The sequence below is a fragment of the Xenopus laevis genome, chromosome 4S (assembly GCF_017654675.1).
Source record: "Xenopus laevis strain J_2021 chromosome 4S, Xenopus_laevis_v10.1, whole genome shotgun sequence".
NCBI lineage: Eukaryota > Metazoa > Chordata > Amphibia > Anura > Pipidae > Xenopus > Xenopus laevis.
Window position 1 is genome coordinate 82359702 of NC_054378.1, and position 26716 is coordinate 82386417.

Genomic DNA, 26716 nt, shown 5'->3' on the forward strand with positions numbered 1-26716 from the left:
TAAAGGTTAGAAGTAAATGGATATAAGAATGGTCATAAACCACCAGGACATCAACTTAGTAAACCAAGGGGTCGGTTTACTAAAGTTCATGAAATAGTCTATAACCCATTGCCCATTATCGCTGAGAACATTCTTGCGACAAAATGAATGCCGCTCGCATGTTTACTAAATTGTGATAAGACAAATTTGCGTTAATTACACAAGCATAGCAGTTCAGTATTTCTGGCGACTTGAGAGTTGTTTGGCGCTTAACTTCATAACCTGCTTTAAATCTTGCAGATTTTTTGGCACACACAAGTTTAAATAAAATAGTATTTAACAGTTTATATTGTATTATTAAATATGATCAGGACAGGAATAAATTATTTTTCCATTTTATACATTTTTACATTATAAATTTATAAATCTCATTCTTCCCCAGAGCAATCTCTAATTTCTGCTGCTTATGTTTAAAAAAAAAACGGACTATGCCTCTCTTTTACTACACAATTTGTCTTTGTTTCACATAACGGCACTATCTGGATGGCAACAATTCTGTCTATATTTGCTGACAATTCTGGTGATAATCTTTAGAAAACTTTGAAAGACAACTTATGTAGTTTGAATGTGATAATAGGCATTAATACTAGTGAATTTCCTGCGAAATTTTCCTTGCACAATGGCAAAAAAGTCGCCGGCAAAAATGCGGCATCAATTTTTTTTACGCCAGCGAGTTTTCGTGGCGGTTTTGCAAATTTATTCCCCGGCGATGCTCTTGTGGATTTTATGACATTTTTTCTGTCGCAGGCTATTATCGCACCTTAGTCAACTGACGCCCAAGTCTCTTTAGTATGTTAAAGTGTAATTTTAGGTTTAAGAGTTTTTCCTTTTTCTAAACTTTAAAGATGAAGTCATGTTTTTGGTCTTGAATTGAATAAGTAAGAAATGAAACACAAAATGAAAAATGGTATTCCTCTAGTATTTCTTTATGTTATGGGAGGATTGCATAATCCATGTTCTTCCAAACACGTGAAAAAAAGTCCACATAATGATGATAAAGGCAACTTTCAAATAGCAACATAAAAGTGCAAAGTGTTCACAGGTGCCAGGGTCACTTTAAATCTAAGGTCTTCTTTTCCTGATACCAAAAGTATCAGGTTTTAAGATTAGAGATAAGATCATTTTTGCTATATCTATATTTGCTATAGATATACAAAGTACAACACTTGGATGCAACCAATTAGCATCTGGAGAAGTGCTATGCAAACATATTTAGTTTCATTTGTATAATGGTAATGTAATCCATTTGTGCTTAGATAGCTAATAATACATTCAGTATATTGGAATATACCTTTAGTAGATATGGATTTGGCAAGCTGCAAGAACCATTGGCATGATGATAGAAAGAACTTTTAAATAAGATCAATAAGTACGCCTTATAAGTCAAATAGGGGAATGTAATAAAAGTCGCAAAGAGCAAAACAATTCGCACCAATAAGACTAAAAATCCACATCTCACGATGTAATATTGTTCCTTAAACTGTTATTGCATTGCGAATTTTAATTGCGCATTGCGAATTTTAATTGCGCACTCATAAGAAGTGCTTGAAGGTGTCGTAATCTTTTGGAGCAAACATAACGACTTTTTAAATAAGAAGTTTTATTACATTGACTGCGCATTGGTGCAAACTATAAAATTCGCAAACGGTCTTTCACTGTCGGAAGTGGTCGCTAAACAGTTTCCGGGCTCGCTAAAGCTATATTAAATTCGCACAAAGCAAAATTTGTTCACGCAAAGGCATAACTTTTCGCATTGCGAATAGTTTTTTCATTAGCGATTTTTATTACATTCCCCCGTTAGACATTTACCTAAAGGACCACAGGATCTCTACCTCCCATGTTCTCTCATAACAAAAGACCTTTGGGTTCATATCTCTCTATACGAATGGTACGCATATATAAAGGGTTGAACCTTTGCTGTTTTGGCAGGAATAACCAAAATTCCAACAATGTCCCTCAGTGACTGTGGGAGGCAGTCGCTTGAACATTAAAATAAAACACAAGACTCAGTTTTTTCTTTTCGTGGGTGAAGTTTGGCCACAGTTTTTATTAAAACCATATTTGCCAAAAAACTGATAACCCTGTCCTTGCCATGTTATACCAAGACCAGGTTACCACAGATGCCAGCCACTGCAGCCGTGGGCATGTAAAGGGAAAAACCTACTGGCCATACCCAAATGGTATGGACCAAAAACAATTACCTGCCAACAGCTGTGACAAATATATATATATATATATATATATATATATATATATATATATATATATATATATATATATATATTTTTTTTTTTAATATCTCACAATTCTTAACAATATGGAAGACAATCCATTGAAAAGTTTTTAACACATAAATGTAACAATAAAAGAGTAACAGTGCAACAGGTGGGGGGTGGGATAATCGGCCACCATTAGGGGAGACCAGACACGTTGCCAGCCTGCACAGCGCTCCAGGTGCCCGTGATGTCACAAGAGGAGGAGGGTAAGCCGCTTCCTCTTTTTTATAACAGCCCTCCCTTAGTACCATCAACCAATCCTTCCATCCCATATAGCCATTCCCAGGGTTCCCTCTGCTCCTAGTACCTCACCACAGTCACAGACACCCTTCGTTACCCATTTTGGTGCCTTGCATCCTAAAAGTGAAAAAATAACACTGGAAACTATAATATTGACATTTGGCATGCACAGCGACTAAGAAAATACTACACCAAAAACAATTCATGATTTACCACTGTTTATTTATCATAAATATTAAAAAGTAGGCATACAGACCAATTGATGCTCCGCCTTACGCGTTTTGCACCCACAGGCATTTATTCATAGGGTATTAACTTTGAGAGTATTGACCGGGAATATATTTTTGATGTGGGTGCCCTTTGGAGTTGGGGGCTATATTCCAGCATTTTTGGCCCTTTTTTGACAGGCCTGTATAGACTGCAGCAGTTGAGTAGCAAGTGTTTTTTTGGATGATTTACCACTGCACTGGTACATTGGTGAATAATGCACAGTCACAACTTTTTCATATATTTTTCCAGCCCCCGCTGTTATCTCTGAAGTCTGCAAAAATGCAACATTTCGGATTTAAAAATTTTTTTTTGGGAATACACGCAAAACGCACTTGCATTTAGAAGTGAGCCCTGTTGGCAACGGATTATTGTTGAACACCTAGGGACATTTTTTGGAGGGGCTTGATCTAGCCCATTGTTTAATAAACTAAAGGTCCTCAGATGTTGCTGCACTATAGTTTCCAACTTCTCCAACATTAGTAAGCTAAAATCTTGCTAGGGGTTTTAGCCCAGACTAAAGATGATGAACAAAACTGTTCTCAAAAAATTGTGAAGCCACTGGAAAATATATGAAATTTCTCAAAATACAAAACATTTGCCAAATGCATTGCAGTCAGAAGATATTCATTGAAGTCAGAGGACATATTTCTCTTGTCAAAATTGCAAAAGGGCCAATGTCCATAGTTCTCAATTTTTTTTTTTGAAAAACCTGCATCAAGTAAAAAATGAGCTCATTCCTCAAAAAGAAACATCTAAGGACCAATAGCAAAAAAACAGGCATCTAGCCATTCTTCTAGTACAAGTATGTGATCCATCTGGAAACCTCTTATACATAAAGCTCTGAATAACAGAAAGGTCATCTCCCCATAGACTCCATTTTATCTAAATAATTCAAATTTAAAAAAAAAAATATCCATAAAGTTCTGAATTACAGAAAGGTCATCTCCCATAGGCTCCATTTTATCTAAATAATTAAAATGTAAAAAAATATTTACTTTTTTCTGTTATAATACCAGTACCTTGTACTTAAAGGCTAAGATATAATCAATTTTGTTTGGAGGCAAAACCAGCCTATTGGGTTTATTAAATGTTTCAATTATTTTCTAGTAGAAACATCTGTTATCTGGAAAACCCCAGGTCCCGAGCATTCCGGATAAAAGGTCCCATACCTTTATGCAAAGTACATGGAATTTGATCTAAAAGCTCCTTTTGGGGCTATATCTTAACAAATGAAGTTACCTTACACTATACAACTGCTACCCGAGTTTACTTTTTCTTGCATCCATAAATTAATCTGAAATTAAATATTGCTTCTTAAGGTAGCTCAGAGATTTTTTTTCTAATTTCCAGTATATCTGTGTGCCTGTAACTCATACACAAATAGCAAGGTCAGCCCAAGGAGAATCAAGTGTTAAACAGAAACCTAGTTAAAGCTAAAAATAATGATACATGTCAGCTCAACTGCTTGCTTTGTCATTAGTGGCATGGATAGGAGCTGAGACTGGAGCGAGTGCAGTGCATCTGCTGTTTGGCTCATAAACTTGCCAGATTAAAAAGATAACATATCCGAAATCCTTGCCAACTGTCATTTTTTTTAAAAAAGGGGGGAAAACATGTTTATCCTTTTTCAGTTTAATATAGGCCTGGACTTTAAATGGCTACATTCATTTCCCTCTGTGTAATATTCTTGTCAATGTAAATTATTTGTACTCTACATTTTTGCCCACCCCCACCTTTAGTTTTAACTATGTATGGATGCTTATAAACGCTAATCTTTCCCATAGCTTGTAGAAAGAAATGCCAGCAAAGATACTTCACTGCGCTAAAGTGGACTAAATCTTGGGATGTATCCCTATATCCAATACATTCTTTGTCTCATTCCCATGCCATTCATTCATTTGTTTGTTATGGCAAAGAAAGGATAAAGAGGAAGGATAATGGACACATTTATCTCGGATAACTTGCGATTTTCCTATATGTATTTCCTAAAAGCTCTAAAAATTTGCAATTTATTAAGCGTAAAAAACACAAAAAACTTTAATACCTTTTTCACCAGGTAAAAGTGATCAAGGTCCTATAGAAGTCAATTGGAGCTTCACTAATCTTATGGGACTGTTTTTAATCAATTTGGATTTTAGAGATATTTAATTTTTTTTTTTTTTTACTAGTAATTGTCTGAAATACTAATTTTTTTGAGGTTTTAGAAGTATTTGTTTTTTATTTTCATATCGTTCTGCATTTTTTTTTTTTGTACTTTTTATATTCGGATCCTTTAATAACTTCCATGACATGTGTGGTTTTAGAGAATGTGAGTAAAGTTGTGGTTTCAAAAACCTCTAAAATGAGAATGTTTATAAATACAACTCCACATAATTAGCCGCTGTGTTCTTTGCAACTTGGAACAGGGGATTTCAGTGCAGCCTGCTCATTGTATTGAAATCACTCAAGGTGCTGTGCTGCAGGCACAATGTAGTCTTCTACTTAACTGATATCATAGAAGTGTCCATACTAAAGTAAAAAACCCTGGGTCAATGAGTGCCAAACTGTAAGTAGGTGAAAGTAGAAGGAAAGCTATTGCCAATAGATTAGCTGCAATAGTGCAAGCTAGAATGCTATATTTATTCTGTAGAATGTTTTACCATACCTGAGTAAAAAGCTCTAGAAGCTCTCTGTTTGTTTAGGATAGGGGCTGCAGTATTAATGTGGTGTGACATCACTTCCTGCCTGAGTCTCTCCCTGCTCTGGGCTCAGATTACAGAAGAGAAGGGAGGGGGGGGGGAAGAGGAACAAACTGAGCATGCTTTTGCCCAGGGCAATAAGGTTTAAGCTGAAGGCAGGAAGTCTGATACAGAAGCCCATGTGTACACAATAGAAGGTAAGAAATGCAGTGTTTCTTTTGACAGGGGACTCAGAGCAGCACTACTTTAGGGTTTACTGATATATTTAGATGGACCTTTCTGATAACGCTTACTTAGTTTTTACCTTTCCTTCTCCTTGAAGTAGCGCACAGCCTTAACCCTCCCTCTGCTGTTAGCCTGGTGCACAATGTAGGAGGGTACAGCCATCTCCAATAGTACAGTAGATATAGGAAACACTGGCACTCAAAGCAAAAGAACTGCAGGGTTACCCCTTGCTGTTTATTAGTGCGAACATGCTATTTATTAGTGCACATTCGCACTAATAAACAGCAAGGGGTAACCCTGCAGTTCTTTTGCCTTGAGTGCCAATGTTTCCCATTTCAATGAGTGCCAAGCCCTGGTCAAGCACCTGCTCAGCAGCAGCGCCGGGCTAAGTCGACCTGGCACCCTAGGCCACCTGGCCAGCCACCGCCCTCCCCTTCAACTGACTGCATGCACAGAGTGCGGGAAGGAGCACCAGAAGGGAGGGGAGAGAGAGCAGGAGGGGAGGTGAGAGAGCTTTAGGAGGGGAGGGGACAGAGATCAGGAGGGGAGAGCGCGTTGGAAGGGAGGGGTGGAGAGGGAGAGAGCACTGGAGGGGATGGGAGAGAAAGCAGGAGGGGAGGAGAGAGAGGGGAGGGGAGAGAGTGCCAGAGGGGAGGGAGGCAGGGGAAAACAGTGGACATGAAATAGGGGTAGGCAGAAGACCGACACCCTCCCAGTGCCCCCCTTTCATACTGCCCTCTCAGTGCCCCCCTTTCGTTGTGCCCTAGGCAGCTGCCTCTTCTGCCTACCCCTAGTTCCGGCACTACTCAGCAGTACATAATTTCTACATGGCAAAATAATTTTTGTCTGCCTATAATCATAATTTGCAGCATTTTACATTTTGCCCTACCTTTTACACCCATTTTTTTTATTATTAAGCCCCAGGAAATGATCACTGAGGGCAATTGTCTCTGCATGAGCCTCTCTCAAGAACAGCTTGTTTCGATTACTGAGGCTAGTGGCATGTTGGGTCATTTGAGTTACATAATTTATATCTATTATGTGACTCAGGAGACCTAAATGAAATGAAAACATCCTAATAAATAATCTATTTCTCAGCAGTGTTTAACAAATTGATGTTATGTGAAGATGCCTTCCTTAATCTGCATCACTGCCTAATGAGAACGGTCTCTATAGTGGTTCAAAAAACAAAATATTTTATATTTGCCAAGTGACACTTGATAATGTTATACAGCAACGACACCTGTTCCTTCAGTTCTGCTTAAAAAGAGCAATTTTTCCCTTATTATTCTTTTATTAAGCACAAGTTAATTTCAACTGACGGTAACTTAGAAAAATGGAGATAAAACAACTTAACCAGCCCTCAGGCAGCAAGCAGTGTACCATTAGCATGCAACAGTCTTTCTCTCCTTATACTGCCACGCAGATCTCAAAGGGTTAAAGTTAATTGGAAACTAACAAGAACTATCAAACTGCAAAATTCAACCAAAATCATTAAAGATGAGCCTTTGTTTTTTGTTCTGTGCTACAGCAAATAAAAATGGAAAAGTGGGAAGTTAAAACATTTCTTAAAGTTTCTAGTAGTTTAATGGGCTTCAAAAATCACTTGAAAAACATCTCTCCATAAAATTCAAATACTGGGCAGAGGGTACCAAAATATGATGTGAAAAACAGCAGGTAGGCAATGTGCTGTAATTTTAAACTAACAAAAGAAAAAATGTAAATTCTCATAAGATTTTGCGCGACGATGTTACAGCGACGATGTAAAAGTTTAATCTGTTTCTGAAACCTGAACTAGAATGATACATTCAGACAACATTTACGCAGCAATTTACAATGCATAAAAATAATGTTTACATGTTCTTTGTGTTGGGTCAACCACAAAAAATGTCTTGTCTGTTACAGTCATGTGAGTCAACATTCAAATGATGATTATTTTAATGCAGCTTCACTTTACTTATTCAGTTTCAACTTGGGGTTTTGCGAAGGGAATGTGTTACTGGCTATAAAGATTAGCCTTTTAGCAGGCTGATAAGACATTAAAGTGGACATGTATTATAGACATGCACATTTGAAGCCAATCGCAATGTATCAAAGCAGCTGCATCTGTCTGATAAGGATTAGGTAACAGAGACAGGTTAACAATACCTTAGAAGTGCCAAAAATCTCACTCGCTAAACACGTCCATGCCTTTAAATCTCAGAGACCAGAACTATAGCTGCAGGCCTCAGCTCTGTAAATTAAGGGCAGCAGAATAAAAAGTATATGACTGAAAAGTATCCTTTACTATTTGATTATAAACATGTCCTACCGTTACCTAGCCACTGATTGATCAATAGATGCAGCATCAATCAACACATATGTACCAAAAATAGGCCTAAACAAAAAATGGCTTTGTTACATTTCTATATTTAGCTGCATGGTTTTAAATTACATAATGGGTAAAGAAAGTAGTAGGTGAGATCATTTCTAATCATACAACAGAATGCAGTACATGAGGATTGAGGTTTATATAACAATGGGAACTGTACAGCTACAGCTACAAATAGTATGATCAATAGGGTCTATACACTGCTAGATCAAACTATAGCTGTCATTGGGCAATGTAGTGATTTGTACATTCTTGCAGCTGCCATGTTCCCCATTTTGGGTAAAATGAGAATATATGTGACATTGGCATAGCAGCACCCTAGGACATTATTATATCAAGCAATATCAAAAAGTGTGTGTGCGTGTGTATTAATATCAAAAAGTGTACACAAACCAGAATTTCACAATATGGTCATGGTAGTGATGGGCAAATCTGGCTATTTTTTTTCATGGAAAATTCATGAATTGGTAAAAAAAAAAACGTGCCAAATGCATTGAAGTCTATAAGCGACAATTAGTGATGGGCGAATAAATTCGATAGGTGTAAATTCGCTGTGAACTTCCACGTTTTGCCTCCGGCGAATAAATTCATGAGACTACCGTGAAAATTTGGGCATCTTTTTCTAGGCGAAACCTGCTGAAAAGTTATCATGACATTCACATGTTTCATCAAAGTATGTGAAGTAAATCTAAACAATAAATACAGATTAATACATATTACAGGTATGGAACCTGTTATCCAGAATGCTCTGGACCTGGGGTTTTCCCAGGATCCTTCCGTAATCTGGATCTTGACACGTTAAATCTACTAGAAAATCATGTAAACATTAAATAACCCAAATAGGCTGGCTGTGTTTACAATAAGGATTAATTATATCTTATCTTTGTACACTATTCTGCTTTATTCTTACAGAGACAAATATATAATTTTTAAAATTTTGTATTATTTGTATAAAATTGAGTCTTTGGGAGATGGCCTTTCCATAATTTGGAGCTTTCTGGGTAATGGGTTTCTGGACAATTGATCCCTTACCCGTACTTGCTGTACATTTAAGCAGTTCCCCTGCATGAGTCACTTTAAATCAGGGGTGCCCAAAAGGTAGATCGGGATCTACCAGTAGACCTTTAGCTGATTATCAGTAGATCTCAAGACTCTGTCAACAAACAGCTTATTTAAATCACTGTCCTATTTTATGCTTTTTATTTAGATATTTATTATGTTAAGGTTACATAAGAAATAGTTGTTTGCTACAATATAACAATATACATGTTTTCATCAAACAGTATTTAAATGCTATTTCCAATGGAACAGAATGCTTACAATGCTTTATGGATGTAGATCATAATGGGACAACATCACTAAAAGTAGACCTCACATTAGTACAGGCACTCCTGGTTTAATTGCTTACAGGAAATGTTCACCAAAGGTCCTTAATTCCCAAATATAACCTACTGTACTTAACCACTCAATTTTAGAATCTCAGTTAATTCAGACACATATCCAAATTTAAACTACTCTGTTGGATGGTTTTATCAAATGCAAAAAAAAAAATAAAGTTTATCCTTGGTTTTTAGCATTCACAAATCAAGGACATGAAAAATGTGTAAAGTTTTACACAATACAATAGCCATCTGTTCAAAACAAAATGTGATATGTGCTTCACAAATAAGGTTTATTCTGTACTAAAGAACAACCTGTAAATACACATTAAAAGCTTATCTAAAGGATTGTGTCTATTTGATAGGATTACCCTTATCATTAATAATAATACTCACTGCATAGCATGTTTCGGTAATGAAGCCTACATCATGTGAACATGTCAGAAACCCAGAAAGAAAAAAAAAAAGACGTTACCCAGCATACATATTTTGCCAATCATACAAAATGGACAAACAAACAAAACCATGCAGTAGATAAATTAGCACTGTCTGCAAGGCCTTTTAGGTTGTATAGGTATATGGAGAAGTTTATGTGGGAGAAATATTAAGTTCATAATTCAGCTAAACCCTAAATATCTGGCCAAACAAAATCCAAACCCTAAATATCACATGACTTTAGACCCCTGGAAAACTGAAGGTGACGTTTTTTTCTTGTATGTTGCAATAACAAAAATTGTGTTTATTTGCATATGTAATCTAGTGTTCAGATTTGGCCAAATGTTTTATGGTGGATTCGGGCAAAAACTAAAATTATGGATTCCTAATAGTAATGATTTTGCCAGGGAGTTGCTGTGGGTCGGTTAGGAGAGTAACTGGAGAAAAGGATTCACTTGGGGTATATTTATTAAAGAGTGAAGTTAGAGATCACCACAGTCCTCTAGAGTGAAATTCCGCCACTCTCCATTCATTTCTATGGGATTTTAAAAACATTATTTATCAATGGGTGAAAGTGAAAGTTCATCTTTTGATAAATATGCCTATATTCAAAATCCCATAGAAATGAATGGAGACAGAGAGTGGTGGAATTTCACTCTAGCAGACTGTGGCGATTTTTAACTGAATACCTGTAAAAATTTTAATTTTTCAGACAATTTCCAAAACCGGCATTTCTGTGCAAGTGTGCTTGACGGGGGAAGGGAGGAGGCGAGCTGGCTGGCTGGGCTGCCTAGGGTGTCTGGCCCCTCTTGCCCACCTCTGTCCAAGAGGATATAACATAGAGGAAGTTGGATATTTAGTTTGAAAGACTTTTCAAGACTTTTCTCATGCACAAATTTATCGGGAACAATTTAAGAAAAACGTTGGGGGGGGGGAGTCAGTGTTGCTTTGGTCAGAGTGGCTTTCCAAAAATAGTTAGATAGATTCGGATTTTGATAAATATCCCCCTTAGTTTATAATGAGAAGATTAAGGGGTCTAAGAACAGGAAACTTACCAGTGGTTTGCAGGTTCATCCAGGAAAAAGACAGAGAATGAATGGATAAAACAGCTATGACCAGAACCAAGACAATAATTTACCCTATATACCAAGGGAGAGTAAGATGTCAAATAGATGTTAATGGTCCACTATATTAAAAGTTGATTAATAAAGAGAGCTATAATTAGAATTTAGCATAAAAAGTCATTGAAGACCTTGGTAAATGGATTTATATGAATGTAATGGGTAATAAACTGAAATGTTTCAAGTGAAGACTTAGTTCAGAAGGTAACGTGACAATGGTGAGAGTGATTGAGTGAAGGGAATAAATAAAATGTAAAGGGATTTGATTAGGAAGGCAAGTGATTTGGTGTGAGACAGAAGAAAAATGAAGATTCTTTCTCCTTGTTGACGAGCGAGCGCTTAGGTTGTTTTATGAAACAAGAGAGGTGGTAGGTGGAGGCATCTCGTTTCTAATGGTCTCTGTTTTGTTTCAAATACATACAGCAACATTGTGGGCTGACAGTGGAAGGTGGGTCATGAAGAGGTGGCATCTGGGACAGTTTTTTTAATAGGATAGAGCAGTATGAATGAAATGTGAATATGTAGTATATGAGCTTTTGTTTTATTTCCTCCACTTTTCCATCCAAACAACATTTGCCTGTGATTACTGGGTGCAAGACTGGTTTGCCTATTGATGCCCCCACTGTGGAAATCCTGGCGCTACAACCAGGTCTAGGGTGGTGGCAATCCTAGGGTTCCTCAATGTCAATAGGTGCAATAGCTTACCATTCATCAGAAGAGGCAGGTTAGATGTATTGGCAGGAAGTGGAAGTGCAGGAGCACATATTGATGCATGTACCTTATTTAATTGCATCAATGTGCTTTCTAAATTGCAATCATTTTAGAGAACCAGTACTTATGGTGCATTCAAAAATTACCCTATAAGGTCAAAACCTATAATAACATTATTAAATCAAGAGAATGTTAAAAAAAAGGTAAATATGTGATAACTATGGCACACTTTAAACTGACTAAGGCCAGACAAAAGGAGGTCAATTATGGATAAAGACATAGGGAAGAACATTATCGGACATGATACAGGATCAGTACCAGACAAATGAGAAAGATCTGTATTTTGTAATTCTGTAACTCAGCACACAATGATCTATTAGAGATAATTACTTAGAGGGTAGCAGTAGTACATAAAGCTTAATACTATGGGGCCTATTTACTTTTTTAAACAAATTTCTACAAATTTGTGGTTTTTCTACATTTCTTTAAATCTCTAAAAATGTACCGCGAAAAGCTCAAAGTAAAAGTTGTCAAGGTCCTCTAGAAGTTAATGGGATTTGCACTGATTCTATTGGACCTTTTTTAATCAAGCCAGGCTTTTAGAGGTTTTCTGATTTTTTCGCTGTGAATTATCCAATAAACTTGAAATTTTTAGAGGTATTCATATTTCTTTGGATTGTTCAGCGCTTCTTTTCATATGCGCTTTTTAAATTAGGATCTTTTAATAAATTCCATGGCATTCATGATTTTAAAGAAAGTTTATTTGTGCTTTCAAAAACCTCTAAAACCATTAAAATGAGACTGTGGATAAATAGGCAGAAGAATCGACTGCACCAAATGCATCACTATTCCACAGTTTGGTGGGTGATAGTTGTATTGTTCTACATGGTCTTTCATACTAGTGCAACACTTACACACTTTACTCAGTGATGGGAACTGTGTATCAGCTTATTTGTGTTATAAATATTCATGGAAATGCTATTTCAAGGACAAACAACCAAATATTAGTTCTGTACATTGAATTTTACAAGCTGCCAAATATATGCAATAGCTACAGTATAACACTCTGATGCACATTCAGTTTTAATGTAATGATTTATTTGAAGATTCATATACACCGCACAATTTTCCATTCATCCTTAGTGCCTAGTTTAAAAGGGATTTCTCTGAATTTTTATATTCAATGTGCATCCATAAAGTCAAATATATTCATCAAGCGGACCTTTAAAATAATGGATTCAATCAAGACATCATGTTGCTAATACATTATTGTAACCTACATGCACTCATTATGTTCGTAGTTGATGAGCCGTCCCTTTTCCTAGTCTTATAATGCTCATACCATATGAGATAAGTATTTCAGCTATATTCTCTCAGTTATAAGCATCATCTGATCTTTAATTCCCAACGGTAAGTTTAATTTCCCAAAAGTAAGTTTTAAAATGTACTACATTTTAGGGCAGAGACAGCCTTGTGCAAAGTCATTTTTATTAATCATAGGGCTCATACTATCAAAAGACAGAAATCAAGTTATATCGTCTTTTTATGTCTTTTTTTGGATTCTCGGTCTGCTCCTTTAAGTTAGAGGGTTATTTATTGAAATAAAAAATGTCCTGAAGGCATATAAATTAGTATTATATAACTGGTGATTGGTTGCTATGGATTACTAGCCCAGTTCATAACTTCTGCTGCAATGAAGAACTGTTAATGAAGTTTATGGAATATTTGCAGCAGAAAAAATGCAGTACCTCCCTAGAAGCATCACACACACAAAGCCATACAATTTGTTTCCTAGATGCATGAATACTGATATCTCCATGGGAACATTCTATAGCTCCTGCAGCTAATAAAAAATAACCAGATGGAAAGATGACTATTTGAAGAATAAAATACAGAAATCAAACGCATACATATTAATTAGTGACCCTGTATATTGCTACAAATTACACATGCAATATCTGACTGCTAACGAACATTTTGCCCAAATGAAAAAGTCTCTACTGACAGCACATTTTCTCATATACTGTAAAAACCTAACAGGAAAAAGTTTTGCCACCTTAGTTCATGTTCATAAACAGATTCATACATTCATTGCAAATAGATTCAAAATTGTTAGAGGCACAAGTTCACCTAAACAAGTAACTGCCCACCAAAGGTCAAATTTAAGAAAAAAATGTATGCAGCCTGTAACAAAGTATTATGCAAGTATGAGACTTAAAAGTGGTTAAATATCAATTTACTTTTTAAAATGGTCTACTCAGAGAAACTAACATACCAGCTGTAGAAAGCAGCCAGCATAAGGATTTCTGTTTTTGACTTCTTTTGTTTAGTTGAACTCAGCACATTTTCAAGATTACTCAACAACAGATTTCGCAATGGCCTGGACTGTTACTCTAGAAGATAAATGATCTATCATCTATCTACAGTATCTATCTATCTATCTATCTATCTATCTATCTATCTATCTATCTATCTATCTATCTGTGTACATTAACATTACAATGAATAGGTCACCTTAAAATTAGGATAGCCAAGACTTGCCATCTTTTTGCATGTAACAGGTGATATAGTGCAATTCTGGTTTAGCAGCTTCAGGGTTACAAGTATATAGGCTGAAGTCCACTCCAAACCGAAACTCTACTAGACTTCAGCCTATATACTTGTAACCCCGAAGCTGCTAAACCAGAATTGCACTATATCACCTGTTATATGCAAAAAGATGGCAAGTCTTGGCTATCCTAATTTTAAGGTGACCTGTGCATTGTAATGTTAATGTACTGTAACCATGGATATGGTAATGGTTATGTATATTTTACACAAAGACCCATTTTAAAAAGATATTAGAACAATCTATAATACATAGTTCATTGTTTACCAAAAAGATTCACTTTGTCAAAAAAAGTTAAACAGTCTGAAGTATATATTTAGGCTTATATGTATTCAGTAATTTTCTTTTGAGATTCATTTTATAAAAGCCAATGTGTTTTAGATAAAAACCCTGAACTAGCCATGGAGGGGCCTGGATGCAGAATGTGAACCTAAGTCTTTGCACCAGCTCCCACTTTATGGAAAACTTTCCCCTTGCCATATGTCATGACCAATATTCCTTCTAAGCTTTGTGCTTGTGCACAAACATTTTGAGGCTAGCACACACAACAAATTGTGGTGTGTACAAAAAAAAATGCATATATTCTGACCCGCACACAGTTTTTAAAATTGACCACATATTTTTGTGCACATCACATCAGAGAATTAGAGGGAGCATTGGCTGTGACATTTGATTTCTGGGGTCCACACCCCAAAGGGGGTGTGGGCCTGTGTGTGATTGCACCCCCAACTCCAGTAGTTACACCACTACCTGAATAAGAGAAAATATGTTAAGAATACTTTTGTTAACTGTATTTTATGAAAGTCAAGCATTTGAGCATTTTGTAATGACATGTAATTCAGGTTTTGCATTAGTATAATGCAAAACCTATGCATTTAAAAATCCAACGTAACATTGGAGAAAAGAATAAAAATAGTTATAGGCACCAGGTTAAACTCTTCACAGCCTTGTGCCATGTCCAAGATGTCAAAACCCCTTTATTTAAAAGTTGCTCTTACAGTATTATTCTAGATGTGTAATAGGAAAAACTATCACATCATTTTAAACAGTCAGTCTGAAAATGTCATTCTTGCTTCAAAAATGAAAGCAGAAATTACTTTAAAATCACCACAATCCTATTACTGGAAATATCACTATTTTATACAAATGTTACATTTCTAGGTAGTGTAAGCTGCCACATTAGATGGAAAATCATCTTTTTCTGGGATGTTTCACAGACTATTGCACAAAACCCTATCAAATTTCCCATTACAGTTTTTTTTTTGGTCATCTTCACAGGGCTACAAAACAGAATAAAAATTAAAGGAGAGAGGGTTTACATGAATACGTGCATACAATTATATATTTTAAAACCCTGATGATATATCATTTAATATAAGAAGCATTACATATTAATTGTGATTTTGCAAGGGTCAGTGGATTTTGAACAGAGCTGCTTAAACAAAGCAATTAAAGAGAAACGGTTCTTTATGATCATCTGTAGTATTCACCTCTTTTTCTGTGAGCATATACTCAAGGCATGTTGAGGGTTTCCTTAAGGATGTCATAGGATAGTTTTAGCAGAAATGTAAATGGCTCTAAATTCTACAGGCTATGTGAAGTGTAGATATAGTAGTACCTGTACTGGAAACACAGTAATTTTCATCTGTGGAAAGTGGACCATCATTAGGCACCATGTTTTTGCAGCCTTCCGGAGCCTTCCTCTGAAGTCAGCCTTAACCTTTCAACTAGGATGCGTGCCTGGGATGGCAATGCTTAGGGAGTTATTTATCAAAGGTCGAATTTTAGAGTTATGTGAATTGTCTAAACTTTAATAAACATGATTTTATTCACAATTTGAATGCTTTGCTATTTATGAAAAAATTTGGTCTAAAATTGATTGAATAGTCTTGTGACCTCGACTCGACTTTTGCATGTAAAATTTTTTTGACGCAAGACATTTTTTTTGACATACATTTTATTCTTCCGTTGGAGTCTATGGGGCGTCATTTTCGAGGCAAAACTTAGCAAAAATTAGGCTCATCACTACTATTAACATTTTCAAATAGTTCAAGGGACCTCTGCCATTGACTTCTACATGAACTTGGAAGGTTTCAGGTGGAGAATAGTCGAATTACAACAGTTTCCAGGGTCAAGGTGTGATAAATCTCACATTTGAATTCAAATTAGCGTTTGTGGTTTTAACCATTTAAATGACACAGGACTAAGAACCTTTGTTCTGTAGCATTTACGGGTTTGGGAATGGAGGAGCAGCTTGTAAAGCCACTCATTCCATTCTACTTTCTCCAGAGCCCCTAGGCAATGAGCAGAAGTGGGGAATGAGTGGCCCCTGTGATCGATCGCCCAGGAGTCTCAAGGCAGCAGCAGACAAGTAAAATCTATGTGTCATGCTGCTGCCTGCATTTCCTGGCCCTCCAGCTCCGCCTACTTATTGGATCCTGCATGGAAGACCATCTCCTCCGGTTCCAGCTCTGCCTCCTGCCCTAAATGGATGATCTGCAGCCTGCCACCCCAGGTTAGTGCCCCCGCACAAACACATACTTATTATACTAATGAACATTTACATTCACACTTACACACATATACAATTTTGGGGGATCAGGGTGGTCACACACATTCACAGCACTCACACACGCTTGCACACGCACGCAATTTGTCAATGTGTACACGCATACACTATTTTGTGTCTATTTTCCTCTTATCGCATTTACTGTTTTTTTGCCTGAAAAAAATTTTTGTTGCCATTGCGAATAGTGTATTCACTAATTGCACTGCACAAAACATTTTTTGTGTTATTTTGGTGATTATATTGCAATTTTGGGGGTGATTTTGGTGAAATTTTTAGCGATTTTATTGCATTTTCAGCTTTGTGTAGGTGTTCGATTATTATTTCTGTCCATAAAACCTATTCGGCCATGTTAAAATATTCAAACCGTGATTCTGACTGCTGACTACACTAGGCAAGAAAAAAAAAAAAGCATTGGATTTTTGTGGTGTAGTTGGATTTTAGTGATTTTATTTTATTTCGCTCTGTTCTTTGTTATTTCATTTTGCCCATGGGAATTTTGTCTGCTATATATCCATTTGAGGCTCTCTGTGCGCAACATAGTTTGGTTTATCTATGCATATCAGGCATCAAGCTGTTCAGTAGACCCCTGGCGTTCATATTTAGGATGCCTTTTGCTGGTACATTACAAAATGTGGAGTATATAATGGGGTAAAATGCAAGCTTTGTGACAATTTTCAGAAATTTCATAAACAGTGTTATATTTGGCATAGCTTTGTAGTTTTGTAGTTTACAATAGAAAGCGATTTTACCTGTTTTAGATTCATCAGAATGTGTACTTTTGGAAAATACATGGTTTTATGGGGTCTCCATGGTGTTAGAAGGGTCTGATGGCACATAATACACATACCGGGTGCTTATATTGTAGTAGAGTGTCATAAGTGAGAATTTATATGCACCATTTGAATTTGGGTCTTTGTATGCCACATAGTTTGGTAAATCTATGCATATTGGTCATCAAACTGTTAAGTAGACCCCTGGCGTTCAGATTAAGGATGCCTTTTGCTGGTATGTTACGAAATGTGGGGTATATAATGGGGTAAAATGCAAGCTTTGTGATGATTTTCAGAAATTTCCTAAAAAGCATTGTGTTTTGCATAGCTTTGCAGTTTGGTAGTTTGCAGTAGAAATACATATTTACCTGTTATAGATTCTTCAGTATGTGTACTTTCAGAAAATATATGGTTTTCTAGGGTCTCCATACTGTTAGGGGTCTAATGGCATGATAATACACATACCGGGTGCTTATATTGTAGTAGCCAGAGTGTCATACGTGAGAATTCATATGCACTATTTGAACTTGGGGGTCTCTGTATGAAACATACTGTAGTTTGATAAATCTGTGCATATTGGGCATCAAACTGTTTAATAGACTCCAGGCGTTCATATTTAGGATGCTTTATGTAATGATACATGTCTTATACAATGCTGGAATGTTGAAGCTTTCAGGCAATTTTCAGGTATTTCACCAAAACCACTAATTTTGAGAAAGCCTTCAGACTAGTTTGGCACAGAAAGGCATGGGTACCCATTTTAGATTCAGTAGAATGTGTACTTTCCAAAAAATATATGTTTTTTTGGGAATCATATTTTTCTGTGTTTTTACCCCACAAAAATTGAGTCAATGTGTTGATTTTTCATTATCTGAAGGGGCCAGATACCTTAGTAAACCTATGCACAATGGGCATCAAACTGTTTGGAGGACCCCTGGCAATCATATTTAGGGTGCTTTTATAAAGGCGGGGTTATTGGTAACATGAATTTTTAAGTGATGCTAACACTTTTTATAAAAAAACTCAGAAAATAATCAGTATTAATTGTATTAGCATTTTGTACCCCAATAAAACTAGTTGTATTGAATCTGTTTCCATCGAAGATTTAGTCAAAAATTACAAAATTTGCTATATTTCTTATTCTGTATTGTATAATTAAATCATTTGTTTGCTTATAGTTGGTATATAAAACTATTTATTAAAACCTGAAACTTGCAAACATAAGCTCACATATGGATAGATTCTCTAAAAGAACAAATTAGTTTCACCAACAAAGGTTGTCAGTTGAACATGAAAGGCCATATTTATGATACAGCACTAAATTTTCCAGTAAATTTGATGTTTTGTGGACCATTACTTTGAGTGCAAGAGAGGCAACAACAGCCAATTAACATGGCCCTGCAGCATCTACTGATCAAATGAACAGAGTGATGTTGATTGTCATGGTTGAAACACAGCAAGAAGTGCGTTATTTTTTTCATTCATATTATCTCCACAGCTCCCATAGTGCAATATGCCAAGAAAATGCATTAAGTATTTTAATAGTATTGCACTTGCTCTCTGTACTAAATGGCAGACTCGGAAAGAGCTCACAATCCTATTCTGGGAACTATGGAAAGGCATATTTTGCTAATGGATTTCACTTACTTCTTCATGATAGTGGTTATTAGTAGAGATGGCGCGAACTGTTCGCCGGCGAACTTGTTCGCGCGAACATCGGGTGTTCGCGCTCGCCGGAAGTTCGCGAACGTCGCGCGACGTTCGCCATTTTGGGTTCGCCATTGTTGGCGTTTTTTTTTTGCCCTCTCACCCCAGACCAGCAGGTACATGGCAGCCAATCAGGAAGCTCTCCCCTGGACCACTCCCCTTCCCTATAAAAACCGAAGCCCTGCAGCGTTTTTTCACTCTGCCTGTGTGTGCTGAAGAGATAGTGTAGGGAGAGAGCTGCTGCCTGTTAGTGATTTCAGGGACAGTTGAAAGTTTGCTGGCTAGTAATCGTTTTGATACTGCTCTGTTATTGGAGGGACAGAAGTCTGCAGGGGTTTGAGGGACATTTAATCTTAGGTAGCTTTGCTGGCTAGTAATCTACCTTCTACTGCAGTGCTCTGTATGTAGCTGCAGTGGGCAGCTGTCCTGCTTCTGATCTCATCTGCTGACTGCTGCAATAACAGTAGTCCTTGTAAGGACTGCTTTTATTTATTTTTTTGTTGTTTTACTACTACACCTACTACTACTATAAGAGCCCAGTGCTATTAGTCTAGCAGTGTTGGGGAGTGGGACTGGTGTGCTAATCTGCTGCTCCTAGTAGTTCAGCAGCACCAACTTTAATTTTTTTTTTTAATATTCATTTTTTTTTTATTTTACTTTTTTTTATTTTACTACCGCTGTAGTAGTGTATAAGTTGACCTTTTAGGCATTATTTGCCCTGTAGGCATTTTTTGCCCAGTGTGTTATTCAACCAACTGCCATCTAGCTGTATGACCTTGTTCACATTCTGTCTAAATATCCATAATATTACCGTCTCCAGAAAAAACACCGGAGTGACTTTTTTCAAGCAGCCATAATATATTTTACATAATCCGTATCCATCGCTGTAGTAGTGTATAAGTTGACCTTTTAGGCATTATTTGCCCTGTAGGCATTTTTTGCCCAGTTTTTTTGGCCGCAGCCACTGAAGCACAGAGGCCAGAAAAAATATGCCATATAAATGCTGAAAATAGTCATTTTTTGCCATACGTTGACTCAACGTATATGGCAAAAAATTACTATTTTCAGCATTTATATGGCATATTTTTTCTGGCAACTGTGCTTCAGTGGCTGCGACCAAAAAAACTGGGCAAACAATGCCTACAAGGTCAACGTATGGCAAAAAATGACTATTTTCAGCATTTATATGGCATATTTTTTCTGGCAACTGTGCTTCAGTGGCTGCAACCAAAAAAACTGGGCAAACAATGTCTACAAGGTCAACGTATGGCGAAAAATTACTATTTTCAGCATTTATATGGCATATTTTTTCTGGCAACTGTGCTTCAGTGGCTGCGTCCAAAAAAACTGGGCAAACAATGCCTACAAGGTCAACGTATGGCAGTTGTTTAAAGAGAACAGTAGATTACTAGCCAGCAAAGCTACCTAAGCTAAAATGTCCCTCAAATCCCTGCAGACTTCTGTCCCTCCAATACAGAGCAGTATCAAGCAGATTACTAGCCAGCAAACTTACTATCATCTGTCCCTGAAATCACTAACAGCTCTCCCCCTACACTATCTCTTCCAAGCACACACAGGCAGATTTTTCAGATACATTTTTGCCCTTGATCCCCCTCTGGCATGCCACTGTCCAGGTCGTTGCACCCTTTAAACAACTTTAAAATCATTTTTCTGGCCAGAAATGTCTTTTTTAGATGTTAAAGTTCGCCTTCCCATTGAAGTCTATGGGGTTCGCGAACCGTTCGCGAACCGCTCGCATTTTTGCGCAAGTTCGCGAATATGTTCGCGAACTTTTTTTCCGACGTTCGCTACATCCCTAGTTATTAGATGGTTGTTTTTACAGTCTCATATCTATATATCTATCTATCTATCTATCTATATATATATATATATATATATATATATATATATATCTCACAGAAAAAGTCCGCACTCTCAGGACTTACTTGAAAATAAAAAATGTTTTATTAAAAGACTAACGTTTCGGCTTCTCCGAGGCCTTTCTCAAAGTTCACACTCGGAGAAGCCAAAACGTTAGTCTTTTAATAAAAAATTTTTTATTTTCAAGTAAGTCCTGAGAGTGCGGACCTTTCTGTGAGTTAAATGTACTTAATTTGGACACTGCACCCAGGCACGTCTATTGCAAGTGGACTTATACTGCCTTTTAGAACTGAGATTGAAAACCCATTTTTCAAGTGGACATGAACATTATGGGTTTCCTGTTCATTCAGATGGTTTTGAGGTTAACAAAACTGGCCTTTGATTAAAAAGTCGATTTGTTCAAACCGCAACTTAACCAGCAGTTGAGACAAATATACAAAAGGTGAAATCTGAAATAGAAAACAATATATATATGGGCACTACCAGGGGATCATACAATGTCTAGGTTGGAATCAAAAGTCCTTTCAGTATTAGCTTCCATGTCCAATACTACAATCAAGCCATCAAATAAGGGTGGCATGAATGTGATTTTGGACACACATAAATATATATAGATGAGATCAGCTATCGGACAATAATATTTATGTACCATCACAAAGTGATCCGACCAAAAAAAATTAAAGAGGAATTTGAATTGTTGTTTAAACAAGCTTTTGATCAGGGTATAGTTATTGAATCAGATGTCACAAGTCTATACACATCTATACCACACTTACATGGATTACATGCTATCGAGGTTTTGTTACAAAACAGTGACATGTAACAAATTCAATTTCTTTTTTATGGAGATATTAAGCTTCATTCTGCATAGAAATTACTTAAATTTCAGGACAGATTTTTCTTGCAGCTTCAGGGGACAGCCATTTTCAACCCATCATATGCCAACTCATTCATACTTGGCGGTACATCAATGATGTGTTCCTCCTATGGCATGGTGGCTTGGATTCCTTGTCCACCTTCCGTGATGCAATAAACAGTGCTCATGAGGACATTAAATTCACTGTGACAGCTGATCTCTATAATATGACTTTATTGGATGTTCAAATTATGCAAACCAGTGAGGCTTTTATAAAAAATATTATATTAGCATATGATAGCTTCCATCCTCCATCAGTTAAAAAAAATCCATACCTATTAGTCAGTTTACTATAGTTTGCTGGATCACTAGTGAATCACCTGTTTTGGAACAGGATTTGACTGAAATGAAGACCAAACTGTTATACAGAGAGTATCTGACACTTTGGATGAAAATGTTGCCAGAGTGAAAAAGGGACTACGGAATAGAGAAAAAAATGAAGGACAACATATAACTAGTTGGCCAGTATCACTCTCAGAGTGAAAAGTTGTCAGATTTTGTGTAAACACTGGCATTTACTGTATTACAAGATGCATACTTTACAGTGAAAATTTTTAAACAACCACACAATGTCTTATGTCTTTCAGAAAAGGGTGCACGGTAGGTAAGAAACTTGTACGAGCTGAGATGAATCCTCCTCCCAAACAACATGCCTTCTTTGTTCCTCCCAAGGATGGCATAAGGTGCCAAACTTTACATACTGTAGGTGAGACAGCACAGAAAATTAGGGACAGGTTTTCCCAACATAGATCCACAGTAAACACTCACAATTCTGTACTTTTCCTGGGTCATACTTCAGAAGATTTGAGGTTTAGGGTCATTCAACATATTCCTCAGCCTCGGAGAGGAGGTAACCGGATTATGATTTTAAAAAAAGCAGAAGTACAATGGATACATAGATTAAAGACATTAAATCCCAAGGGATCAAACAAGGACTTTGACCTGCATTTGTTTGTTGGCTAATCCAACTGATATATTATTGTTCTAGTCCTGGTTTAATTTAAATTTACTGTTGTGTTAAACCATACAGTATATTATAAATTGTTTGTCATTTGTTGCATGTCCTTATGGGATGTCTGTTTAGGGGTTTGTTTGATGAGTCAATAAGCATTTGGAGGTGGATAGTTTGCCAATCAACAAAATGGCTCCAGTCAATACAGTATGGAAAATATCCGAGCCACATGCTTCTGTGACAGAGTAACGCCGGTGACATTAGCTCCGCTATATGTAGATGCACAGGACTTCACAACTGGTGCTCTGATGTGGGCAGGCACTACCAAGGGGAAAAAAACATCTGAAAACTGACATTTAAAGAGACAGTAAACTATTTTCTCTAAGATGGAGGAACCGTTACAGCAACTTGCTCTGGCTACAGTCCAGCTTCAACAGAGCCTGGTCGTGCAGCAGCTATCCGCCATGGTGACTCAACAGCTCTCCACAGATTGTTAGTTGATTGCTTTGCGGGAGTCTGTTGCCATACAAGCAACTGCCTTACAAGCTACAACTACCAAAGCCAAGTTGTTGGCCGAGGCAGTACAGTAGCTCATTCCAGGACAGCAGTCTGGTACATTGGCCCAGGTAACCAGGTAACCACCAGGACAAGTCATTTTCTCCAAAAGTTGACTCCCACTGATGTTGAGGCCTTTCAAGGACGAGGTTTCCCATGGAGATACTCACTGTCCAGGGTATCCCATTCATGTCAAAGGTTATGGCAGGGGTATGCAAATTGTTCCAGATAAAGCAGTTACGTACCTCTGTCTACCATCCTCAGACAGACGGCTTTGTTGAACATTTTAATAAGACCTTAAAAATAATGCTTAAGCAAGTGGTACAAAAAGATGGTAAGGATTGGGATTGTTTATTACCTGCTCTTTTATTAGCTATTTGGGAGGTGCCTCAGGCATCCACAGGGTTCTCCCCCTTTGAGTTGGTGTACAGATGCAAGCCCCAGGGACTGCTTGATATTGTAAAAGAGACTTGGGAGAGTTAAGCTACTCCCCACAAATGAGGGAAAGGATTTCAGAAGTGATGCCTCTGGTTAAGGAGCACTTGCAAAGGTATACCATTTGTCCGCTAAGCTGAGGCAATACCAGGTGGGAGAATAGAGTGGCAGTGTTGATCCCCACGGTAGAGAGCAAATTCTTGGCCAGATGGCAGGGCCCATTTGGAATTGTAGAAAATGTGGGTGAGGTTAACAGGTGAGAAATGCGAAAAGGCCAAAATGTTAAGTCTCCCCATAATAAAGAGGATTTGGATTTTTATTAAGTCCTGTGAGTGCAGATCTCTTCAACAACGAGAGTAAGTAAATGGCCACTCTTTGCATGTTGTGCATATAGGTACTCATTGTATTTCATCCAAATGAGTAGTTGGCCCATGCACTGCCCTTTACCCTGCAAGTGCAAGTGCCTCCCATTTGCTTCTTCAGTATTGACTAAAATGTTTATCATTCAAAATAATCCCGAGAATGAATGTTGCACTGTGTGCAAAAAAGCATAAATACCAAAATTTTTGCACTTTTCACAAATAATCACGTGGAGATACAAGCCCTTTTATCATTAGCTATAGGGCCCTATATATCATATTGTGCAAAATTATTACTGCCAGAAAAAAGGCATGGGTTTCATTTTAAACCACCTGAACAACAGATTTGACCTGTTATTTTACACTACTTCAATAGTAAACATTCAATTGCAAGTACTGTAAGTATAAAAGAAAAGAAAAGCAGAAACAATGATGGATGAATTTTCCCATAACATTTTCAAACGGCTGCTTCTGTTACACCAAATTATACACAGAGATACACAATTGCTGAATATTATTACATAGCTTGAGTAGTACGCTGATTTTTTGCAAAGTGATGCTCAAGTGATGTGTGGTGTACATTGGGTTGTGTTTACTAACATTGGAGATAATGCCCATAGGAAACAATCTGATCTTTGCTTTTGTTTTCTAACTTGTAGGTGACTGTTCAAATCTAATTATAGAATTAATTGCCTTCTTTTGACTCTGTCCAGCTTCCAAGTGCTGTGTACATATAAATGTATTGTTCTTGCTACTTTGTATTACTCTGATCTCTTATTCATTTCAAAGCATGGTTACTATGGTAATTTGGATCCTAGAAACCAGATAGCTGAAATTGCAAACTGGGGAGGTGCTGATTAAAAAGCTATAATACAACACACATAGTAGAAAATTAAATCAACTGCACATTGTCTCAGAATATCACTCTCTACATCATACTAAAAGTTAAATTTAAGGTGAACGACCCCCTTAAATTACTTCTCGCTGGAAGAGGCCAGAGAGGGAGACCATTATTACCAAAGCTTGAATTGTTGTATCCTAGACTGTTATAGGAGATTCTTAAGTGGATGCAGCAATCTCCAAGGTAGTTTGGAATACTGAATATGAAAGGCAGAGATTCAAATAGGGACAAAATGCAAAGCTTTTAAACTGCTTTGCTGTTGCAATGACTCAAGAGTCATGAGCTTATGGCTAATTAATATAGAGAATGACTTGATGAATAGAGTGGATAGATTCAACATTGTAGTTGCCCTTGCAGAAATTAAGCAATATTGAGTTATTTTTGGAGGCTTATGTGGATCTTTTAAGATGACAGCTAGGGTCATTACCCTTCCAGTAGCTTCAAAGGTTCTATTTTATTTAGACAGAAGCTTTATGAAATCATAAAGAGAGCGTGCAGAGGCAAGAGTTTTTTCTTACCACAGTATACTAAACATTTGAAGCTTTCTGCTTATCATTCTGGGAGAGGATTCTGATATAGTACACTCCCTACTGGCAGACCTGGTTCCCCTTCTTTAGGACCAGGTCAGTTGGCGCACTTACAGTTGGGTTCTACAGACTATTCAGTAGGTTACAAACAGATTCAAGAGAAACCCAACATAAGGAGAATTTCAAACACAGATTGATACAGTTAATACAACATTTTAGGCTCTATACACATTGTTCATGGACTTCAACATAAGTTAATTCTCCCAGTACCAAAGGTAGAGAGAGGAAAAGGAAGATATTCTCCACTCTTTAAGATTATAAAAATGTAGGAAAGCAAACTATTTTGGATTTCTAAATTGAATAATTTATACTTAGAACATCCAAAAGAACAACTGGTTTGCCTCTATAGACCTCAGCCATATACCATCATGTGCCCATAGCGCTAGAAGTTCTTAAGATTTGTGCTAGGGTTCTCTACTTCCAGTTCACTTTAACCCCATTTGGTCAGTCTACAGCTCCCAGGTGATTGTCTTTACAACTTTTCAGAGAAGTCAGACTCTTCTGATCGTTTACTATTTGGATGGTCTCCTGATAAAATTCCTATCCAGGGCATAGCTTAATTAGATGTGGAAAGAGTTTTTCTAATACTTCAGGAGCATACTGTATGTTGAGGGTCAGCTTGTAGAAGAGCATATTAGAAGTTACTCAGGTAGAGGAGTTTCTTGGGCTATAGTGGATACCACAGAAAGATTGTGATTCAACTGGAGCTGGACATTTCTGAGCCTCACAAA

The 26716-nt window shown here is 37.1% G+C and overlaps 1 long non-coding RNA gene across 1 annotated transcript in view; it reads left to right on the plus strand.

The window, feature by feature from the left end:
- Positions 1–25251, plus strand: part of LOC108715654 — a 46983-nt gene extending 21732 nt beyond the window's left edge. The window contains exon 3 of the long non-coding RNA XR_001935565.2: positions 22784–25251. This is a non-coding gene — a long non-coding RNA (uncharacterized LOC108715654). The remainder of the gene's footprint in view (positions 1–22783) is intronic.
- The last annotated feature ends 1465 nt before the right edge of the window (positions 25252–26716 follow it).